The sequence below is a fragment of the Molossus molossus genome, unplaced genomic scaffold (assembly GCF_014108415.1).
Source record: "Molossus molossus isolate mMolMol1 unplaced genomic scaffold, mMolMol1.p scaffold_m16_p_10, whole genome shotgun sequence".
Taxonomy (NCBI): domain Eukaryota; kingdom Metazoa; phylum Chordata; class Mammalia; order Chiroptera; family Molossidae; genus Molossus; species Molossus molossus.
Window position 1 is genome coordinate 16,931,868 of NW_023425345.1, and position 4,913 is coordinate 16,936,780.

At 44.8% G+C, this 4,913-nt stretch overlaps 1 pseudogene; it reads left to right on the forward strand.

Annotated features, from left to right (window-relative positions):
* Positions 1-3,431: 3,431 nt before the first annotated feature.
* On the forward strand, positions 3,432-3,736 carry LOC118624489 (annotated as a pseudogene).
* Positions 3,737-4,913: the final 1,177 nt, after the last annotated feature.

Below are 4,913 nucleotides of genomic sequence, written 5' to 3' on the forward strand. Positions count from 1 at the left end.
ACAAATCACGGCAAGAAATAAATTATTATTATTGTTATTATTATTATTATTATTTTTTGTTAATCCTTACCCAAGGATATTTTCCCATTGATTTATTTTTTAGATAGAGTGGAAAGAAGGGAGAGGGAGAGAGAGACACACACACATCGATTAATTGCCTCCCACACGATCCTGACTGGGGCTGGAGATTGAACCTGCAACCCAGGTACATGCCCTTGACCAGGAATCAAACCCACAACCCTTTGGTCCACAGGCTGACACTCTAACCACTGAGCCAAACTAGCCAGGGCAAGAAATAAATTATTATTATCTGATTATTATAATCAGGAGGAATGGAACTAGTAAGACAGGGGACATCTTGAGGAGAAATCTTGGGAGGAGATGGCTGGCTAGGAATAAGTCAGTCACCAAGAGAATGATGGGGTCCCCCATCTTTCTGTGGATTTTCAGGGAAGAATGTACAGGAATGACAGGAGAGTTCAGAATGGGGGAAGAAGGGGCTCCATCACTGAGTCTGCACCATCTCCTTTCCTATTTCTCTAGCTCTAGAGTTATGATTTTTGCCCTAAGAGCTGAAGATAGGAAATGGTGCAGGAGGACTGAGTTTCACTGTCTTTGTATCAGTGCCTGGTCATCAGAATGCTCCTCAACAACTTAATCCAGGGGGCCAGATGGAATTTCAGTGGGTAAATCTATTCTGAGGATCACAGAAGAGGCACAAATTGCTGCAATGTAAGTGGAGGGACTATCAAGGGCAGTGACTGGTTTCAGTCTCAAAAATTATAATCCTTCCTGTGCAAGGAGCTCTATACAATGGACAAAGTTATTCCTTAGTCATTATATCATTTCACAGCCCTCTGCCCCCAATACCATCATTCTTGGCCAATTATTCTTTGAGGTAGAGAGAGAGTGAGGGCCAGGGGGAGCTAATTTCATCATTCTGCAAACTCAGAGAGGTTGAACCACATATCCAGGTTCCATGGGGAGTAAAAGGCAGAGCAGAGGTCAGAACTAGGTCTGTCTGAGTCCAAAGTGTTTGCTTGCCTCTGTATTGTTGGGCACATCTGATTAAGTCTCTCGATTCCAGATTCCAGATAATGGTCTGCTCTGAAGAACAACATCACTTGAAAGCAATCATTCTTGGTTGTATTAGTACCAAAGGCAGCATTATAAACCATTTGATATATGGTCATTTCAGTGCGTAGTCTGAAATTAAAACTGTAAAGTAATTTCCTCTCCTGGTTTTAGGGGCAGTTTCTTGCTGTGACTAATATTAGTGGGCTTTCAATATTATCATCGAAGTAGGGAACCTTGCAAATCAAGCAGTGAGTCACTGTAAATGAGCAAGAGACTAAATAATGCGGCAATGTGTCACAGTTTGTCAGGGGGCTCAGGAAGTCGAGACTCCTCAAATGGGTTGTTTTTCCCATACACTGAGCTCATCTTCCCAAGGTGGTACAGCTCATGTCTGGAACCAGGAAGTCTGTGCCCCGGGGGAGAAGGAGTGACTGGCTTGTTCTGTGTCATCTCTTATTACCTTATCCTCAAGAGCAGGGATCAGGAAACTACAGCTCTCACGCCAAACACGGCCCGCCCCGTTTTTATAAGTTTTACTGGAACACTGACACCTAGGGCTGCTTTCTTGCTACAGAATTCCAGGTGCCAGAGAGATAAGATGGCTGGTAAAGCTGAAAATATTGATTATCTGGCCCTTCACAGTATACCTTGGCCAACCATTGCTCATGACTCTGGTGAATGCTGTCATTCAAACTCCTGCCTATAAAGACGGATTGGTCAAATGTGTAGCAAGTTTGAGAGGAACTGGACCACAGATTATCATAAAATGATTATCAGAGAACACATCAGGCAGTTTAAAACCTTGGTACAGACTTGGGTTTTGACTTCTTCAGGTTTATTTTTTTCCCTTGTGGGCAATTTTTGTTGTTGTTGTTGTTCTTGGCAGGGGTCTCTCTAAGGATCTGTCTGGGCAGCAAGCTGCTCAATCTGACTCCTCTCAGTATGTTTGGGAACAATCTATCCTGCCCTCTGAAAAGGGTTATTAGCAGTTTACCTTAATTACCAGAGTCATCTGCCAAAAAAGAAAATGAATGTTTGCTGGTTTCAGCTTTTGCACGCACGGAAGTTTCCAGAGTCATTAAAATGTTCACCCTTTCTTTTCTTACATAGCTGAAGTGAGGGATAGAAGGAAATTGGGATTTTGTAATTGCTTTATAAAGCTGGGTTTCGGAGGCGCCGAACCCCCTTTCAGATGGTAAGCCAGCCTCCAGAGGTGGACAGCCTCATCTAAAGGTGGCCATATGGGGTTCTTGAAATAGGCAGCAATCACATCATGTTTATTTTTTCTGCTTTGTAGAAATGCGCTCATCATCCAAAAAGCCTCTGGCTGAATGTATCCATTTATTGCAATAAAGGAAGAACTGATAGCTAAATACAGGAAAGAGAATAATGGTCTGAAGGCCCATACAGGGCAGTCGGAATTTAAATTTGAGCTCTGGCATGGATGCTCCCTCGTCTAGACCCTGGCAGGAGGATTACTCTCTTTCCGTGAAGGGTAATTTAGCTGTCAGCGTTTCTGTCTCACACTTCACTGTTCCTTTTCTATTCGACTTTTTAATTTCTTGCTATGAGTAAATCAGCTGACGTTTTATTTATTTATTTATTTATTTTTTACACAATTCATCTTTGTAGGGCTTAACTGTTTTGCTTTGCTTATATCTCACGGATACTTAGTTGCTTCGATTTCTGTTTTTCCCAAGCTTAATGATCCCCTTTAAGACAAATGTGGAAACTCAAATGAGAAGTCAGAACCAAAGGCAAGGTGCCCCCCCCACCCCCGACCTCGTACGGCCCATTACAGAACATTTCACACGTCCGAGGAGCCGGAGCCGCGGTAGAAAAAGCGTGCGGTCCACATCACACTCGGCTGCGAGTGCCAAATGGCCAGAACACAGCGTGAGACGCCCAGAACGCCGTCTTCAAAGGCTTTCTTGACGGAAGAAAGTTAAAAAAAAAAGGCAAACCCCAGACGTGTGGATGCATGATGTTGCTTCAGGAGCCGACAGCAGAAGTCAGTTAAGAGCGGAGGTGGGGTGGGTGGAGTGTCTGGCCTGCGAACGGGAATCGCGGCAGCGCGCCACGAAAGAGCAGCTTAGAAATGGTGATGTTGCCCTGGCTAGTCTGGCTCAGCAGTCGAGTGTTGGCCTGCGGACCAATGAGTTGTGGGTTCAATTCCAGCCAAGGGCAGGTACCTCGGTTCGACTGGTCCTGGTCGGTGACCGGTGCAGGGGGCAACCAGTCGATGTGTTCCTCTCAGGTTGATGTTTCTGTCTCTCCCTTTCTCTCCCTCTCCTTCCCTCACACTCTATCTGAAGATAATGAGAAAAATATCCTTGGGTGAGGATTAAAAGAAAATGGGTGATGTTGAGAAGGGCAGATTTTTGTTCAGAGGTGTGCCCAGCGCCATACTGTGGAGAAGGGAGGCAAGTGTAAGACTGGGCCAAGTCTCCATGGTCTATTTGGGGAAAAGACAGGTCAGGACCCTGGTTTTCTTACAGGGATGCCAGGAACAAAGGCATCACCTGGGAGAGGCTACACTGATGGAGCATTTGGAGGACCCCAAGCATTACATCCCTGGGACATGATCTTCGCTGGCATTAAGAAGAATGCAGAAAGGGCATACTTGATAGCTTATCTCAGAAAAGCTACGAATGAGTAGCAGTTGGCCATTATTTATTAAAAATGTCTCATGACTAGCCCTTGCCGGTGCTCAGTGGTTAGAGCGGCGGCTTGCGGTCGGGAGAGACCGGGGTATGGTTCTCGCTAAGAGCACGTACCTCAGTTGCAGTTTATCCCTGGCCCTGGTTGGGTTGTGGGGTGGCAACCACTCGATGTGTCCCTTTCACATTAATGTTTTTCTCTCTCTCTTTCTCCCCCTCCCACTCTATTCGAACAAAATATTGAAAAGTGTCCTCGGGTGAGGATTAAAAAAAAATGTCTCATGACTAGCTTTATGTATACCATATTTATATGGATCTCCTGCATCAGAATTCAGATCATGAATGGCTGATGGAAGATTTTTTGGGGGCAGTCCGGATTTCAATAAGATAGGCAGTGGTTAAATGACTATGGTCAGCTTTCTTACTTTGATGGCAGTTTTGGTTCAGCAAGTGCTATCACTGTTTTCTCGTTCTAAAAATATACTTGGACTGGATTCATAATGTTCAGCTTTTCGCAGAGATGGTGAGTGTCATCTCAAAACTTGTTAGGAGATTGGTTTTATATTTAGATTTATATAACTGGTTGTTCTAATATGTTTAAGTAATGAGGAAATCCCTTCACTGTCCAGACCAGCAAGACTCGCTTGCGTTTCAAGTTGTGTTCATCAGCCTGTTAAAAGACAAGGGCTGGAGATGAGCGAGTAGTGCCCGTTTTGTCTTTTCAGTCCTAACTATGCCAGTTTAATTAAAATTCCCCACATCTAAACTATAGTCTTCTACTAAATGAAAGGCGTTTTAGTGTGATTTATGTATCATAACAAATAAAGAGTATTAATATTTAAAAAAAAGCAGAATTGGAGTCAGTGCTCAAACAGGAGGGAGAGAACAAGCTTTATGTCGGCAGTCGGGGAACAAGGCAGGAGGCGGTGAGGCAGCAGGAGAACCCAATTCTGCAAACACTAGCGATTTGTAAAATACCCACAGTGCATAACAAATACAAGCAGACAGAAGAGGGAAATGCTGAACACCCGCCAGGGAGAGCAACCTCACACATCCCTTAGCCTCACAGACCCAGGCTAAGAGAGCTGGCACGTCTGCAACTCCAGGCCCTAAGGGGGAATAGCCACCAGGGCTGGGGGGACGCTCAGAAAGACACTGGGGGTTCAGAGAGCCACC